This window comes from Piliocolobus tephrosceles, chromosome X (assembly GCF_002776525.5).
Source record: "Piliocolobus tephrosceles isolate RC106 chromosome X, ASM277652v3, whole genome shotgun sequence".
NCBI classification, from domain to species: Eukaryota; Metazoa; Chordata; class Mammalia; order Primates; family Cercopithecidae; genus Piliocolobus; species Piliocolobus tephrosceles.
In genome coordinates, this window is record NC_045455.1 from 19,917,954 (window position 1) to 19,937,850 (window position 19,897).

The 19,897-nt window shown below is 36.8% G+C and overlaps 1 protein-coding gene and 1 pseudogene across 1 annotated transcript in view; one reads left to right on the top strand and one right to left on the bottom strand.

Annotated features, from left to right (window-relative positions):
• The window catches only part of LOC111546589 (glypican-6), a 584,762-nt gene that overhangs the window by 391,247 nt on the left and 173,618 nt on the right, over positions 1 to 19,897 (bottom strand). The window lies entirely within an intron of this gene.
• On the top strand, positions 12,727 to 13,902 carry LOC111546590 (annotated as a pseudogene).

Genomic DNA, 19,897 nt, shown 5'->3' on the forward strand with positions numbered 1-19,897 from the left:
AACTCCACCTCAAAAAAAAAAAAAAAATTAAGAAAAGTTTCATTAGGATCTTAAAAATACCTAGGAATAAATCAACTAAGAAGTGATAGAATTTTACATGGAAAACTACAGAACATCGATGAAGGAAATTATAAATTACCTAATTCAATGGAAAGGCATCCCATGTTTATGGACTAGAAGACACATTTTGTTAAAACAGCAATACTACTTAAAGCAATTTATAGATTCATTGCAATCTCTGTCAAAATTCTAACAGCTTTCCCTCAAGTTCACATAAAATTGCAAATGCCCAGTCAAACAATCTTGAAAAAGAAGAGCTAAGTTGGAAGACTCACATTTCCTGATTTCAAATGTACTCCAAAGCTAAAGTAACTAATATGTAGTACTACCTAGCAATGCCACTTCTGGATATTTATCCCCAAAAATTGAAAACAGGCTTTCAAAGAGAGAACATGGAAAACAATGCTTCAATTGTTACTGTGTGAGCTCCGTCTCCTGTCAGATCAGTGCAGGCATTAGATTCTCATTCACTGAAACATTATTCACAATAGCTAAGAGGTACAAACAACTTAAATGTCCATCAGTGAATGAATGAGAAAAAATATGGTTTATAATAAATGGAATATTATTTGGCTTTAAAAAAGAAAGAAATTCTATCATATGCTACATCATGAATGAACCTTGAGGGCATTATGCTATGTAAAATAAGCCAGTCACAAAAGGACAGATACTGCATGATTCTACTTATATGAGGTATCTAGAGTAGACAAACATATGGAAGCAGAGAGCAGAATGATGGTTAACGGGATAGAGGGAGAAGAAAATGGGAGTTGCTATTCAATGGATATAGAGTTTCAGTCATGCAAGATGGAAATATTCTAGAGAAGTGCTGCATGACAATGTGCAGACAGTTAACAATAATGTACTGTCAAAAAAATGTAAGAGCATTATGCATTTTTTGTAAAACAGCAACAATGACACAGTGTTACTGGTGTAAGAATAGACACACAGATCAGTGAAATAGAACTGAGACACCAGAAATGAACCCACACATTTATGGCCAATTGATTTTCAACAAGCGTGCAAAGACCATTCAATGAGGAAAGGATAATATCCTCACCAACTCATATTGGGTCAACTGGATACCTGCATGCAAAAAAAACTTCAGTTGGATCCTACCCTACCTCATACCATCTAAAAAAACTAACTCTAAATGAATCTATGACCTAAATGTAAGAGCAAATGAAAGAAACATATGGGGTAAATCTTGATGATCTTGGATTTAAGAATGAATTCTTAGTATGACACCCAAAGAAAAAATTAATAGGACTTCATAAAAATGCACAAAAATGAAAACTTTTGTGTATCAAAAGACACTGTCAGGAAAGTAAAATGATAACCAACAGATGGGAGAAAATATTTGTAAACCATACATCTGATAAGAGTCTAGTATCCAGCATATACACAACCCCACAACAAAAAGACAAACAACCCTATTAAAGAACAGGCAAAAGACTTGAGTAGACACTTTTCCAAAGAAGAAATGCAAACGGCTAACAGACTCAACAAAATATGTTTAACATCATTAATTATTAGAGAAATGCAAATCAAAATATGGTACTGCTTCATACCATTAAGATGACAATAATAAAAAAGATAATAACCAGTGTGGGTGTACATGTGAAGACACTGAAACATTTACATATTGCTAATGGGGATGTATAACAGTACAGCCACATTGGAAAAACAGTTTGGTAGTTCCTCAAAAGATTAAACATAAAACTACCATGTGATCCAGCAATTCTACTTTTAGTTACATACTCAAGAGAAATGAAAATATACACCACCCAAAACGTTTTACACAAATGTTTATAGCATCCTTCATAGTACCTCCAAACTGGAAATAATCCAAAAATTCCCCAATTGATGAATGATTAAACAGAATGTGGTATATCTATATAGCAAAATATTACTCACCAATTAAAAGGAATAAAATTCTGATACATACTGCATTATGGATGAACTTTGAAAATATTATGCTAAATGACAGAAGCCACTCACAGATCACATATTGTATGATTCATTTATATAAAATGTCCAGAACAGGCAAATCCATAGAGACAGAAAGTAGGTTAGTGGTTGTCAGCGCACAGGGCAAGGGAGTGATGGAAGTAGGTGTGGGGGCTGCAGAATGACTGCTGATGGGCCTAAGTTTTCTCTTTGTGTGACAAAAATGTTCCATAATTAGATTATGGGAACAGTGGTGCTTGCTAACATTGTAAATATACTAAAAACTTGGCCTCTACAAATGGGTGAACTTTTTTTTTTTTTGAGATGGAGTCTCGCTCTGCTGCCCAGGCTGGAGTGCAGTGGCTGGATCTCAGCTCACTGCAAGCTCCGCCTCCCGGGTTCGCGCCATTCTCCTGCCTCAGCCTCCCGAGTAGCTGGGACTGCAGGCGCCGGCCGCGTCGCCTGGCTACATTTTTGGATTTTTTAGTAGAGACGGGGTTTCACCGTGTTAACCAGGATGGTCTTGATCTCCTGACCTCGTGATCCGCCCGTCTCGGCCTCCCAAAGTGCTGGGATTACAGGCTTGAGCCACCGCGCCCGGCGGGTGAACTTTTATGTTACAGAAAATGTATCTTGATAAAGCTGTTTAAAAAGAGAAAGAACAGTTCCTCCAGCAAATGAATTCCTACTGCCATATTTGAGTGTGAAAGGATTTCAGAGCTAAAGACACAATTCTTTAACACTAACTAGAGGCTGTATTTACCCATGTAGTTATACCAAAAAAGAAACTATCTAAATAATATCAATCCTGAATTACATGATGCCAAAATTAGCTCAACGTGCATGACCTGAACGATATTTTCATACCTTCTCTCTTGAGAAGTCACCTATTATTTAAACTGTTGCTAACGGTGATTGGTGGAGATGAATTTCCATGCACACACACAGAAAACCTTGGGGCCTTCTAATTCTATTTGAATATTGATTGAAATGTGTATACTCTAAAACTATCTTTTCTCTATCTTGTACTATTGAGAGAGAACAAGGATAAGACAGGAAATAATTATGAATTGCAAATCAGAGCCTGAAGGAAAAATGTTCCCTACATGGATGACAAATGTTTATAATGCCTCTGTGATAAAATATTCAGCCTATTTTTAAAAATTTAATTTACTTATTAACTAGGAACCTCCCCAGAAAAGCACGAGGCTTATGAAGCATTTGCAAGCCATAAAACGACAGAACTTTCTGAGTCTGGGATAAAAGGAATAGACATAATTTGCATATCTAATAACTATAACTGCAGAATTTCCAAAGCCAAGTTTAAGTAACATCATGCTGTGGAACACTTACACAACAAAAGCAGGACATAGGAAATAAGGTTATTTAAGGTCTGTGTCTGTTCCTGCCAGTCCTATGTTAGTACTTGTCAGCGTATGTTACAAATTCAGTGTCACGTAGATTCAATTTCTACATTTAAGTTCATTCCTGAAAACATAAGGCCAGGTGCAGTGGCTCATGCCTGTAATCCCAGCACTTTGGGAGGCCAAGCTGGGCAGATCACCTGAGGTCAGGCATTCGAGACCAGCCTGACCAACATGGAGAAACCCCGTCTCCACTACAAATACAAAATTAGCCAGGCGTGGTGGCACATGCCTGTAATCCCAGCTACTAGGGAGGCTGAGGCAGGATGATCGCCTCAACCCGGGAGGTGGAGGTTGTGGTGAGCTGAGATGGTGCCATAGCACTCCAGCCTGGGCAACAAGAGCAAAAGTCCATCTCAGAAAAAAAACAAAAAGCAAAAAACAAAAACTGTAAAGAAAACTGCCATAGAAGTTAGTAAATGTATGTTATCAATCATTTGAAAGACGAATATTTCCAAATTTAGCATTTAAAGTATACACAGGCATATATACACACACACACACACACACACAAATGCACACACAAGAATGTATATTTTTCATTCATTAGAATAAAATAGCTCTTTCTACTAGTTAAATACATATTTCAGACAGCTTTCTAGTGTGTTTACCCACTTGAACACATCATTTAAATTTTACCTTGCTGTACCATTATGAGGATTTACCTTTTATTTGGGCAGTGTGCTTGACATTCCGAACTTTACTCAAATGTGAATTTTCAGTATGTGCACGCAGAATGTAAAACAAGATCCCTGAGTGTCTCATCAGGAAATAGTTGTCTTCCTCAGCTAGAAATTATAGCTTAAATATTACTTCATTTAGAAGAAACATTTTAGCAGTGAGTTTAAATATGAGTCACTGAAGTGAGAATCCACTTTGGTAAAAGCTATGAATTTCTAGCCTCTGTACAGGAATATTTACATACTTATAATAGATCTGCTTTGCAATACACACAATCTGCCTTTAAAGTAAGGGGATGTGCCATTTTCAAGAATATAAAACCTAATCAATCACTCTCTCAGGAACATGTACAGCTTTAAACACCTAGTATAAGTAGCTGGCGTATGGTAAGAGGTGAATAATGTTAAAATATGCCCTATACACACAGGATCATGGACAGACACAACATATGGTAGTGTTTTGGTAATTCTGGATGTACAAAACATAAATATCAAATTTGTGCTAGTATTGTTTATTGATTGATCGATCGATTAATCAATCGCCACTCTATGCACAATGATGGCTTCCTGTCGGTTACATTAATGCTATCTAGTTTATGGACCACCTAGTTGTTAGCACACATATGGATTCACATCAGTGATTCTAATTCCTGATGAGCCCTATGAGAAAGTCTTCCTGGCTCAAAGCAACAGCAGGATTCCATGAATAATGCCCATTCTCAACTTCACTCTGCAAAGTACCAGCATGGACCTTTTCTGAAAAGCCTCAATGAAGAAGAAAAAAAAAATAAGAGAAATATCAGTTTAGGGGAGATTATACACTAGTTTGGTAATGCTCTAATCAGTTGGCTGACAACTAAGCCATGGACTGTCATTAGCAAAGAAGGGAACATTACTTGGAAACTTCCATGGGCATGAAGAATCTGATTGGGTAGAGATTCTTCTAGAGAGGCCAGCGATGTCTCTACCCTTCAAAAATAATAAAATTAAAGGACAAAGACAAGTAAGATGGTGGTCTTTGAGAGGGGAAAAAGAGACAGCACTGCATCAAGAAAAAATGTTTGTATTCCCTCTTTTCCAGTTTTAATGGAATAGATGGATATGACTGAATTTATTTCAAGTTCATTCAAAAAATATTTAATGTTTATCATCATGTGCTGGCACTACTTGAGGTGCTATAATGAAAATGAATGGTGGATTTCAAAGTTACCAGGGAGCAAGATTTACAGCAGAAGAATAACAGGTAAGCATGTGTTTAAATGAATGGCTGTAAAACACAGCTAGTGCAGAACTGATTTCATGAATAACAGGCTAGTGGGAAGCACACCATAGGGAATTCCCACTGCTGCAAATGCCAGGAGAACAGGGAAAGAAACTCAAAGTGGAATATTGGGAACATGGAGGAATTCAATATCTTTGGACTCTTGACTGATTTAACGTGTCTTTATTTTTATATTAGGTAAACATATTCCAAGAACAGCATAATAAAAGTTTACGTAGGATTACTGGGCATGTGGTACCTTTCAGTATTTTCAGTATTCCAAGAGTTCTGGGGATGGGTGAGGGAGGAGAGAATATACCAACAAAAGCACATTTTCCTAAAATAAATCACGGGGGCAATTTGTAGCAGGTTGATACAAAAATAATGTTCCTAATTTTCTTGTGTCAAGGCAACATAAAATATAGTTCCCCCAAATAACGCATGGTTGCTTGAATACATTTTTAGTTTTGGAAGGGGTTTGACACCAGTCTCATTTGTAAATTATAAAACATTTGATATGGAGGAAAGCAGTGTTACTTACAGTAATTACTTAAAAGAATGATGAAATATAAAAAGTGACTAAATTTTTCCTGACATCCCTTCCAACTTCGCTAAAACTTTTTCCCTGAAAAACCCCCCCTGAATTCCATGGCACAGATACTTTTCTCCTTTAGTGAAAAGGAAAAAATTCTGAAGTTAAATGAGAATGCTTTTTAGCATATCATGATAGTATCTCAATAGATGTGATTTTATGTTATTGAAGACTTATTTGGCACAAAAACATTTTAGAAAACTTTAATATCATTTGCAGGTGTTTCAGATACGATGTTCTTGTCCATTTCTACTGTAGCCAATGAGACCATGTTAAGGATATATCATCCATGATCCCATTTTCCTATGAAAAATCCTAGTAAACTTATTTCAATTCACAGTGAAAATTCTAGGAACATCATCCACCATTGATTTCTGCATCTAAAAAGAATTATATAAAGCCACTGATTAAGTTTTAGGTCAAAGCTTAAATAAAAATTTTAAGCATAATTTTACTGAGTTCTCAGGATACTTCCTACATTGCCTTATGTAGGAAGTAATTAGCATAATTACTAAAAAATATAATTTATGGATATTCCCAAGAACTTTGCTGTGCACAGACACTAATGTTAAATAGTTCAGATGGTATAGAAATCTAGTAACAAAATCAATGAGTTTATTGCATATTGCCATAAAAGTGCTAACACCAAAAGAATTATCCCCTCACCCACATAAGTAGAGTCCTTTGGTAATTAAACGTTTTGCATATTATACAGTGTGTCTTTCAGGATACTAAATTAAACGCCTGCAAGTTGAAAGAGTTAATTCACCTTCTACAGAAATACCACTTTGTTAATACAGAAAAGCTTCAATACAGTAAAAATGGGATTTTACAGTCTTTTAGTCAGCATTTTCATTACCCTTGGCCTTCTGATGTTAATGTCTGTCTAAAGTAAAGGAATATTAAATATACTTATCACATTTAGGAGGAACAATTAAATTAATATTTTCAAGTCCTTTTTGAAGGAAGTTTCATGAGGAGTTTATAATTTTCATTGGCATTTACTTTTTCAACATTTTTTCCCCCAGACTTCATCAGGAGAGCCATGTTAGCATAATGTACTTGACTAACAGAAAATACATTTTCTCTCATAATAAGCATAGATTATTTCATATTCAATTTGGATTTGTTTTTGCAGGCTTTGAAGGTATTTTAAATGACTCAAACGCTGTCTGTTTACTGTGCTACGGGGAAAATGAATCGAGGAGACTATAATCTATAGAGCTTTATTTTTTCTGAAATTTCCGGTCAGAATATGTAATAACAACTCCAACAGCAATGCCAACTGAATTCCTATGCTTTTGGTCATGAATAGTTGAGTAATATGTGCTGAGCCTCAGCAGCAAGATCATGCAGACCTGTACTGGAAAAATGGTACTTTCTTCTATATCAAACTTCATTAAACATACATGATTCTCTGGAGAGCCTTCCTGAGTCCCATTTCCACTCTCTGCCCACAGGTGGTAGACCTCAGGCCACTATCCAGTTTTTAAATATGGACATATAGTTCTGTTCTCCTATTATCTAGGGCCATGGCCTTAAGCAGGACACGGGAGGCTTTTCTTAGGGGGACATGTACAGAGGTAATTTCTTCATCTTAGGTGAATTATTTCCTAAAATTGATCTAAGACTGAGCCCACTGTCAAGGTCATCTATTTCACTGCCAACTTCTTACAAGTCACAAAAAGGACATTATTCTCACTTATCCTAAATGTCACATGGTGCATAATGCCAGCATTTAAGTAGCTAAGGACCAGAAATTATAGTGGGATGCTAGGAACAATTCAAAACATGATTATGCATGGAGAGAAACAAATTATTCTAATACCCAAGATCCTTTGCAAGCAGGTCTGCTACTATATGATTTTTGACTTACAGTTTGGAAGATATGCAATGAATTGAGTGACTTTCCTATAACGATATTCCATTTATTTCAAGCAAACTATTTATTTGAATAATGTGTTTCAATACATACCGTATACACACAAAAAGGAGCAGGACTCCGTCCATAAGTAATATTCACCCAAAGATTTATTCACCTATTAGGGGGAAAATCCTACACTTTCATTAAGGAAATAATTTGTTAGAAAACTTTACTTTAAGTTTTAATTATCAAAAAATTTAGTTTCATAGTTTTGATCCATTTAATATCGATAATAATTGTAATGATAACTCAATCTGAAGGAATATCTTAGCACTTGGAGGCTTACAATCATGGAAATTAAACAGAAAATTAATTTAATTATACACATGTGTGTGTTTGCAGAAATGATAGGGTGGTTATTAAATTTTTCAAAGCATAAATTTGTATTATATTAGCATAAATTTCTGTAGGGGAACTATAATGGAAATACAAGTTCAGGAAAAAGGAAAACAACCATTAAAGAAAAACTTGCTTATGTCTTTTTAAATGGATAATAATGAATTGCAAATTGAAGAGAAATTTAGTTTATTGAAAGTGTTTATAAGAGCAATGTAATGTTGTCTTGACTGTCAATATTTACAATGTGGCACCAAATGCATCCTTTGCAACTATTTATTTATTCATTTATTTAGAGACCTAGTCTCGCTCTGTCACCCAGGCTGGAGTTCAGCGGCATGATCTCGGCTCACTGCAACCTCTGCTTCCTGGGTTCAAGCGATTCTCCTGCCTCAGTCTCCCGAGTACCTGGCACTACAGGTGTGCACCAGCACACCCGGCTAATTTTTGTATTTTTAATAGAGACAGGGTTTCACCAGTCATGTTGGCTAGGTTGGTGTCAAACTCCCAACCTCAAGTGATCCACCCACCTCAGCCTCCCAAAGTGCTGGGATTACTGGCATCTATTTAAACTTATGATAAAAATTTTAGATAACAACGTACAAATGTTGAGGAGTGTATACAGAGTTTCAAATTTATTTTAGGGAGGACATAAACAAAAAATATGAAGATGATTGTACTGGATCCCTGTCTGTAATTCTAATTTTGGTTACTTCTTGAAGAGACAGATTCTCAATGTTTTCTGTGCAATTACAAAGTTCAGAGCCATTGAAGGCTTCAGGATGACTGTGACCATGTGAGCATGTGTGAGAGATGTGAAAATGTGCTGCGTTTGAGAAGAAAATTCCTGTTAAAATGTGGAAGGCAGAACAGAGGAGCAAGAAATTGAATGCTGTTATAATTTACCAGGACTAAAAAAATGTTTATGATATTTTGGAATGAATATTGACAAATACATAAAGTGAGTCCAGAAAATAAAAATAGATGCTTTGTTTGGGGGGATGGTATTATCAATAAATTTTCTTTCATTTTTTAAGAGATTTTTATGCATATATTATCTGAATTCTTTCCTTAAAAATGTATGTTAGATTCACATACAGAAAAAAGAAATGTCCCTGTAAACAATAAAAAATAGACCACTTATACATAAGTTATTGGCAACATTTACCATGAATGGAACCACAGTGTAAAGAGCTAGTACTCACAATGGACTAGAAGTCCAGTTTCTCAAACAGAGGACATAAGCATACTGATAGGTCATAATGATTTCATCTAGCAATGGAAATTGTTTTTAATTAAAAAAATAAACTGCTAAGAAGACTTGAAAGGGCAAAAGGATGACAAAGACCAAACAACACATAACGTTCACTTTAGGGCAGTAGGAAAGAAGAGGGGACAGTGAGACTTGATGCATTCCCGAGGGCTCTTATCTTGGTATTACCATCCAGATGTTGTCCACAGTCAGCAGCAGCAACAGTGTGTCAGCCATAGGCAGCATGCAAGAACGCTAGTCACGCAATATCTACCAATATCTACGTGTTTCCTGTCTGTCTCCCACACGGACTATAAGCTCCTGCTGTGTTCACTGTTCACTGCTTTATTTCTAGTGCTTCCCAACAGTGCCTAACCACAGTAAGGGATAAATAAATATGTGTTGAATCACTGGATGGATGAGTGATTGAATGAATGAATGAGTGATCTGAGTACTTAGTTTCAGATTAATGAAAGCTGGGGAGGAACTTCAAGAGTGTTATAACTGCTCGTGTCAGATGACATGAGATGGATTTCAGGAATCTGAAAGAAGGTGACTGGATCTAAGATTTAGGAGATCATTTTGGAGAATTTTAAATTAATATTTGAGGTCTATTGCTTTAAAAATTAGTTTTCAAGTTATGCAGAGAAATAGCACAGAGACGAAGGAGGGAACTAAGATTCAAGAAGGCGTTTTGTTTACTTTTATTTTTTTCCCAGAAAATGGAAAACAAGAGAAGGAAAATTTCTCATGCCAACATAAAGAATAAATAAGTCCAATTACTGACATAAACACAAACAGTAATAGTTCTTTATACAGTACTTTGCAGTTCTTGAAAAACTTTAATATATTTAATCTCCTTTAAAACTTGAAACTACTCCTTAAAATGCCCCTTGAGATCCATTTCATCTCTGGAAATGGAAATAAGAAAGGCCAAATACCTTGTCCAAGGTCATGCAACTTGTAACTGGTGGTGCCTAGAATAAAACTCGGTGGTTTGACCCATTTCAATATCAGCACCAGTGAAGGCAAAAGTGACTCCACTTTGAATGCTAATCTGCCATGTTGACTTCTGATTAGCCTCATGACTGCCTCCTGGTTTTTACTTTATTAACGTTTACTTCAACTGATGTAAGAACAAAGCAACCTTGATGCTGCCATACAAAGTACAGGCTATGACACACACACCACATTCTTGCCTGTTCTGGAAGGTTGCCTTTAATTGTCTTGCTGAAGAGCACATCTGTTTTCCTGGAGCTGTATAAGCCTTGGGTCTGAGGAATAGCAGTGTGGGGATCTGTCTGTCTTGCTGCTATCCAAGGCCACGGTTCTGTCTTTAAGTTCCCTCAATACATCACCCAATATTGACAAACTGAATCTGTCTGCCTCCTTCTTTGGTTCCTTAGCTCCTTCAGGATTTGGGGGTCACTTTGCATACATGGCCCTTCCATTGAAAAGCATTATTTGAATATACTCAAATAAACACATATTTTTGTTTTTGAGGAGTACGTGTGTGACATGGAATAGTTTAATGGGGATTCTGGCTTAACATGCCAACTTTGCCTATATAAAAATGTTAAAACACTGAAATTTGTTCCTATCTGTCATGTTCATTTACTGTAGCTATTAACTAGAGCCCATAAACAAGTGGGTGGTTAATATCATTTTTACCCTTAGGAAAGAAAGAGTTTCAATATCCTTTGCATTTCTAAATCAAAGTACTCAGCATAATAATAAGTCTTTTTTTAAAGCACAGAGTATTAAAGATTATTGAAAAAATAACTGATCTAATTTAGACACTTATCAGAAATAAATCATGCCCTCAGAAAATGATATATCTTGAGAAAATATGCAGTTTTCCTTGAGAAAATGGCATAAGAAGCAGAAGGAGATAAGCCAGATGGAACGGGATGGGAATAAAATAATAAACATGTTTAATATTCTAGGGCTCATTTTTGTAGCTGCATATTTTGGGCAACACTTTAGAATACAGTCTCACTGCAAAAAGTACAGAATCAAGGCATGAGAAAATTGAGCCCTAGCAACTAAAGTGGCTTGTTGATGTCATGTAACTGATCAGTAGTTGTGCAACTAAAGAAACAGCTTGTGTCTCCTGATATGTTTTTTCTTCCATGTCACTACATGCAAGTTTCCAAACTTGGAAAGAGCCAGCATATAGGCTCTGTGTTATACCTTTTAAAGAAGAGAGAGGCTGAAAGACTTGAATAAGTACTTAGCCTGGACAACGAGTCTAGAATTCAAGAAATGTCTGGATTTCAAAGAGGCTACTTTTTTATGCAGATTATTGCAGAACTCTCTACAGGGATTATCAATGGAGGCCTGGAAAACTATGATATCAATCGACATAATAAAATCCAAACAAACTGGGATGTAGTTCTACAAATTAGCTTTCTAAAACTGAGGGGAAGAATATATTATGTATATAGATTAATCTTAAGAAAAATCAGTTTCACGTTGTTGAAATTCCAATGTCATTTCCCATACCTCCTTAAATCCCAATTTATTCTGTCTTTCTAATTGGACTCAAGGAGTTATTAGTCCATGTGGGCCTGATGTCTATTCAGGTTTTCTTGGGGGGGTGGGGGATGGAGTCTCTCTCTGTCGCCCAGGCTGGAGTGCAGTGGTGCAATCTTGGCTCACTGCAACCTCCCCCTCCCGCTGGGGTTTAAGCGATTCTCCTGCCTCAGCCTTCCAAGTAGCTGGGATTTCAGGTACCCACCACCACGCCCAGCTAATTTTTGTATTTTTAGTAGAGAGGGTGTTTCACCATGTTGGCCAGGATGGTCTTGAACTCCTGACTTCAAGCGATCTGCCTGCCTCGGCCTCCCAAAATGCTGGGATTACAGGTATGAGCCACTGTGCCTGGCAGTCTATTCAGATTTAAAGAGCTACAGGTCATCATGCATTGTAACAAATCTTAAGTCTGATTTTACATTGTGACATAGTACGAAGTCAAACTGTACATACAGAATTTTCATCAAAAACTTGACATTGGGTTTTCTTTATTGATAAATCTGGTAAAAGGAAACAGTAAATAATTTTGAAAAAAGCATTAAAAACCAGTCATTTCATTATAAGGTTTGTGTTCTTTAACATTAAAAGAATTAATTAAGTCTAATTAAAACATCTACATTCTCCAGTATGCTCCAAGTGCTGTTTGTCAATCTGCCAATCCGGCCCTTGAATTTTCAGACATGAAAATGGGATGGAGGGGCACCGCGGGAAGATGGCGTTGGAGGTCGGCGACATGGAAGATGGGCAGCTTTCCGACTCGGATTCCGACATGAGGGTCGCACCCAGCGACAGGCCGCTGCAATCGCCAAAAGTGCTAGGTGGCGACAGTGCTATGAGGGCCTTCCAGAACACGGCAACTCCATGTATCACATGATCGAGCTGTTGAAAGTGTGGATTCAAGTGAAGAGAGTTTTTCTGATTCAGATGATGATAGCTGTCTTTGGAAACGCAAACGACAGAAATGTTTTAACCCTCCTCCCAAACCAGAGCCTTTTGCGTTTGGCCAGAGCAGTCAGAAACCACCTGTCGCTGGAGGAAAGAAGATTAACAACATACGGGGTGCTGTGCTGCAGGAACAGAATCAAGATGCAGTGGCCACTGAACTTGGTATCTTGGGAATGGAGGGCACTATTGACAGAAGCAGACAATCCGAGACCTACAATTATTTGCTTGCTAAGAAACTTAGGAGGGAATCTCAAGAACATACAAAAGATCTAGACAAGGAACTAGATGAATATATGCATAGTGGCAAAAAAATGGGATCAAAGGAAGAGGAAAACGGGCGAGGTCATCTCAAAAGGAAACGACCTGTCAAAGACAGGCTGGGGAACAGACCAGAAATGAACTATAAAGGTCGATATGAGATCACAGAGGAAGATTCTCAAGAGAAAGTGGCTGATGAAATTTCATTCAGGTTACAGGAACCAAAGAAAGACCTGATAGCTCGAGTAGTGAGGATTAGTGGGAACAAAAAGGCAACTGAACTTTGGATGGAAACTGCTGAAGTTGAACAAAGTGGTGGTCTCTTTATAATGAATGGTAGTCGAAGAAGAACACCAGGGGGAGTTTTTCTGAATCTCTTGAAAAATATTCCTAGTATCAGCGAGGAACAAATTAAGGACTTTTTCTACATTGAAAACCAAAAGGAATATGAAAATAAAAAGCTGCTAGGAAGAGGAGAACACAAGTGTTGGGAAAAAAGATGAAACAAGCTCTTAAAAGTCTAAATTTTCAAGATGATGATGACACATCACGAGAAACTTTTGCAAGTGACACAAATGAGGCCTTGGCCTCTCTTGATGAGTCACAGGAAGGATATGGAGAAGCCAAGTTGGATTCAGAGGAAGCCACCAAAGTTGATCATTCTCATGATTTGGACATTTTTTAAGTACATTTTTGACAGTTTGAGGACTAAGCCTTTCTAAAATAACATTGTAATAAACCATTTTTACTGAAATTGCACCATTTTGCACTGTTAACATGAGAATCTGGAGGGAAGACAATTGTTTTCTTGTTTAAAATAGTGTATGTGCAGAAAGGAATGCAATTGATAGAATATTTAAGGATATCTCATGTCTGACAATACTTAAGAGTATATAGCACAGGCCTTAATTTCTCATTGTGTTGCATGTGCTAATTATGAGTATTACTAGTTGATAATCAGTTTTGTCTAGGTCATAACATACTATTCGAAAGTTTGTTTGCTTTTTCAAGTTTATCTTTGCAGTGAATTATGCCTTGGCTTTAAAACATTCCACTAAAATCATAATGGGACATACAAATTATTAAGTTGTTACAAATGCAAACAAACAAACAAAAAAAAAAAACCAAGATGGGATGGAGGGCTTGTACTGGAGTGGTGCCTGGCTGGGTCACATCACAGCATTCAGACATTGTTAAGTATCATCCAGTAAGTTGGTCCTTGAAACTATCTATCTAGTATACCATGTGATTATCTCTTTAATTTCCTGAAATGGATCAAGATGCAAATAAAAGAAAAATGTGCAAACAACTTACTTTTTGCTTTCTCTACATGAATACGTGTCAAATTAATTTGTGGTATAGATAAAAATTTCCTCTCCAAAGCTGCATTCACAATAGACCAGGGTTCAATCTAACAACAAAACAATGCTGAGGAAAATCGAGATTACTCTATGGAAGTACTGGAATGAGTAATGCAATTTTGCCAATGAAATGCTAAGTTACATGTATGAAGGTGATCCTAAGAAATACTTTATTTTATTCTACTAAGAAACTGGTTCATGAATTTCTCTGTATCTTTGATTATGTACTATTAGCAGTAAAATATAGTTTTTGAATGACACATCTACCAAGGGAAATCAATTGGTTCTCAGAGCAGGGCAGAGCTCAGATATGCAGATTTAACCTTCTTTTCAATTTCAAAAGTGAGAAGGCCAGAGAAAGGCATGCAGTGAGCCTCCTGAAGTCTCTGAATTTGGAGTCACATTGAGGGGCAAGTATAATTACCAAAACATCTACGGTCATTAGAACTGATTGAACTTTTACTCCACACTCTACTTATCCAATCAACAGTAAAGTGGACTGTGTATATTACCTCCATTCTGTTTGTATATCATAGAATCTTTTCTTGAGTGTCAAGAAAGTTTAAATAGTAGGCTGTATGATGGTAGATCAAAATGCCTAACAAGCATAAGGTAATCAAACTCCTATTTATTGACTTAACAAAAAAGGTCTTGTTTTTCACTTGTGTGTCTTTTAAGGAGATAAATTAAAATGATATTTTAACCTTTTTGCTTATCCCACTCAAAGACACACAGCCTATCTCTCTCAATCCTCCCTTTAATTATTTGCTAAGAGTAGTGCTCCTCTTGTGATTTTGACACTTCTTCCTCTATTCTGACTGAGCTCTATTGATGCAGCTGTCATGTTCCAGCAGCGTGTATCATTCACAGGGCTGATTTACAATGTTCAAACTTTTTTAAGTTCTTAAACTTATAATTAGACTATGTGCTCAATTTTTACACAAACAGTTCAGCATCTAAGTTTCTGCTTAACTACACCTTTGACATACTACCTTCTTGGCAGGTTCCAATTATACTTTATTGACTGGAGTTGTCACCATTGGAGAAAGCACACGCCACGCTCCTACCTGAGACTTGTTATTGACCATGACACTGGAAAAGGAGCACGTGGCTTAGTTAGCTGTGCCTTCAGACTATTTTCATTCACAGTTAGATGCGAATTATTCACTTTTCCTTAGTCAATTTTTGCCTCTTTCAAGATGACTGTGTGACTCTTGATTTATTTTAACTGTCTGAATCTGAACAATAGCAGGATCCTATCAAATGTCCATAGAAAAGGATTTTTCATTAGTGCTTTGCAAAAGCCATTTCGGAGAAATTAAAGTACTTTGTAATTGGCCCTTTCCCTTTTTCAGGCTTCAGTAGGATATTTTCAACTCCACTGAGATAACTTAGGGTCAAACTCTACTAACGTTTTTTGAGATCTTTATGCTCCCTTCAGGGCTGCCACTAATTATAGGCAAAAATCTTTTGCTAAAATTTAAACATTTTACATATTTCAAGACAGTGAGATTTTTTTTTTCACCTTCTGAATATACATTGAAACGTGGAACTGTCAACATAATTCAGGATTCCTGACATTTAATTTCAATCAAACATTTAATGCTGTAATTCCCTTTGCTTTTATATCCCTACTTTAAGTGTGTCTCTCTAATATATTGATAATTCATGTGTAATAAGGAAATGTTCTGGCAAAGAAAAAGTGGATTAATTTCTAGAATAAATTAAGATAAATCTAGGTCAATATTGAGATAATCTAATAATGTATGCCAATACATTTATCTGTTATGTTCTTTCTCCCAGCTGCATGATCAGTAGGCATAGAAAAACTAACCAAATATTCTTTGGCTAATAGGTTTTGATCCATTTAACTGTGTTAACACAATTCTGGAAAATTAAGCTGACCAAGTTTCATGGGGGTATTGACCAACATGGCAGCACCCCCATAGCCCCTTCTGCTTGACTAAATTTTAGACAGGTTTCTTTCTAACTACAGGCTCTGACTTCTCTTTTCATAGTGCATTTACCTTAGAAAAGTTGTGAATTCTTTCTCTGCCTCTTTGAGATGTAAATCTTCTGCAAGCCTCTTTTCACCTTTACAACTCAGGAATATTATTCTCAAGGAACTGGGAGCCAATTGTTTGAAAAATAATCAATAAGATAGGGCCCCTATCTTCCAGTCTCTATGTGAGGGTAGGAGTGTAACTTTAACAAGCACCAATTAGCAAACACATGTGGCTTAATCACATTGACCAACCTCCCTCTTAATCTTCTCCAGCACTTTTCCAATAGTTCACTCCAATGCTAAAACCTCTCCAGCCTTTTGTTTCAGTGGAGTTGAGTTTATTTTTTTCCCTGTACTGCAATGGTCTCTCTCTCCCATTGCAACAGTCTTGAACAAAATCTTCCGTGACTGTTTAACTCCATCTGGTGCAGATTCTTTTTGATGGTTCTTTTTACTTTGACTCAATACATTACAGATTTCAATGAAATGAACTGTATTTTCATTCATGTATATAACATGTAACTTGTGAATTCACCAATCTATTTTGGTCCTGTTTTGATTTTCTTGGGGTACTTTTCATTGTGCCATAAAATGCACAGCAATTATAAACACCTCTACGCAAATAAACTAGAAAACCTAGAAGAAATGGATAATTTCCTGGACACTTACACTTTCCCAAGACTAAGCCAGGAAGAAGTTGAATCCCTGAATAGACCAATAGCAGGCTCTGAAATTGAGGCAATAGTTAATAGCCTACCAACCAAAAAAAGTCTAGGACCAGACAGATTCAGAGCCGAATTCTACCAGAAGTACAAGGAGGAGTTGGTACCATTCCTTCTGAAACTATTCCAATCAATAGAAAAAGAAGGAATCCTCCCTAACTCATTTTACGAAGCCAACATCATACTGATACCAAAGCCTGACAGAGATACAACAGAAAAAGAGAATTTTAGACCAATATCCCTGATGAATGTCGATGCAAAAATCCTCAATAAAATACTGGCAAACCGAATCCAGCAGCACATCAAAAAGTTTATCCACCATGATCAAGTGGGCTTCATCCCTGGGATGCAAGGCTGGTTCAGCATACACAAATCAATAAATGTAATCCAGCATATAAACTGAACCAAAGACAAAAACCACATGATTATCTCAATAGATGTAGAAAAGGCCTTTGACAAAACTCAACAGCCCTTCATGCTAAAAACTCTCAATAAATTCGGTATTGATGGAACGTATCTCAAAATAATAAGAGCTATTTATGACAAACTCACAGCCAATATCATACTGAATGGGCAAAAACTGGAAAAATTTCCTTTGAAAACTGGCACAAGATAGGGATGCCCTCTCTCACCACTCCTATTCAACATAGTATTGGAAGTTCTGGCCATGGCAATCAGGCAAGAGAAAGAAATCAAGGGTATTCAGTTAGGAAAAGAAGAAGTCAAATTGTCCCTGTTTGCAGATGACATGATTGCATATTTAGAAAACCCCATTTATTCAGCCCAAAATCTCCTTAAGCTGATAAGGAACTTTAGCAAAGTCTCAGGATACAAAATCAATGTGCAAAAATCACAAACATTCTTATACACCAGTAACAAACAGAGAGCCAAATCATGAATGAACTCCCATTCACAATAGCTTCAAAGAGAATAAAATACCTAGGAATCCAACTTACAAGGGATGGAACGGATCTCTTCAAGGAGAACTACAAACCACTGCTCAGTGAAATAAAAGAGGACACAAACAAATGGAAGAACATAACATGCTCATGGATAGGAAGAATCAATATTGTGAAAATGGCCATACTGCCCAAGGTAATTTATAGATTCAATGCCATCCCCATTAAGCTACCAATGACTTTCTTCACAGAATTGGAAAAAACTGCTTTAAAGTTCATATGGAAACAAAAAAGAGCCTGCGTTGCCAAGACAATCCTAAGCCAATAGAACAAAGCGGGAGGCATTATGCTACCTGACTTCAAACTATACTACAAGGCTACAGTAACCAAAACAGCATGGTACTGGTACCAAAACAGAGATATAGACCAATGGAACAGAAAAGAGCCCTCAGAAATATTACCACACATCTGCAGCCATCTGATCTTTGACAAACCTGAGAAAAACAAGAATTGGGGAAAGGATTCCCTATTTAATAAATGGTGCTGGGAAAATTGGCTAGCCATAAGTAGAAAGCTGAAACTGGATCCTTTCCTTACTCCTTATATGAAAATTAATTCAAGATGGATTAGAGACTTAAATGTTAGACCTAAAACCATAAAAACCCTAAAGGAAAACCTAGGTAATACCATTCAGGACATAGGCATGAGCAAGGACTTCAAGTCTAAAACACCAAAAGCAATGGCAACAAAAGCCAAAATTGACAAATGGGATCTAATTAAACTAAAGAGCTTCTGCACAGCAAAAGAAACTACCATCAGAGTGAACAGGCAACCTATAGAATGGGAGAAAATTTTTGCAATCTACTCATCTGACAAAGGGCTAATATCCAGAACTTATAAAGAACTCAATCAAATTTACAGGAAAAAAACAAACAACCCCATCAAAAAGTGGGCAACGGATATGAACAGGCACTTCCCAAAAGAAGACATTCATACAGCCAACAGACACATGAAAAAATGCTCATCATCACTCGCCATCAGAGAAAGGCAAATCAAAACCACAATGAGATACCATCTCACACCAGTTAGAATGGCAATCATTAAAAAATCAGGAAACAACAGGTGCTGGAGAGGCTGTGGAGAAATAGGAAAACTTTTACACTGTTGGTGGGACTGTAAACTACTTCAACCATTGTGGAAAACAGTGTGGCAATTCCTCAAGGATCTAGAACTAGAAATACCACTTGACCCAGCCATCCCATTACTGGGTATATACTCAAAGGATTATGTCACGCTCCTATAAAGACACATGCACACGTATGTTTATTGAGGCACTATTCACAATAGCAAAGACTTGGAATCAACCCAAATGTCCATCGGTGACAGACTGGATTAAGAAAATGTGGCACATATACACCATGGAATACTATGCAGCCAGAAAAAAGGATGAGTTCGTGTCCTTTGTAGGGACATGTAGCTGGAAACCATCATTCTCAGCAAACTATTTCAATAACAGAAAACCAAATACTGCATGTTCTCACTCAGGTGGGAATTGAACAATGAGATCACTTGGACACAGAAAGGGGAACATTACACACCGGGTCCTATTGTGGGGAGTGGGGAGGAGGGAGGGATAGCATTAGGAGATATACCTAAAGTAAATGATGAGTTAATGGGTGCAGCACACCAACAT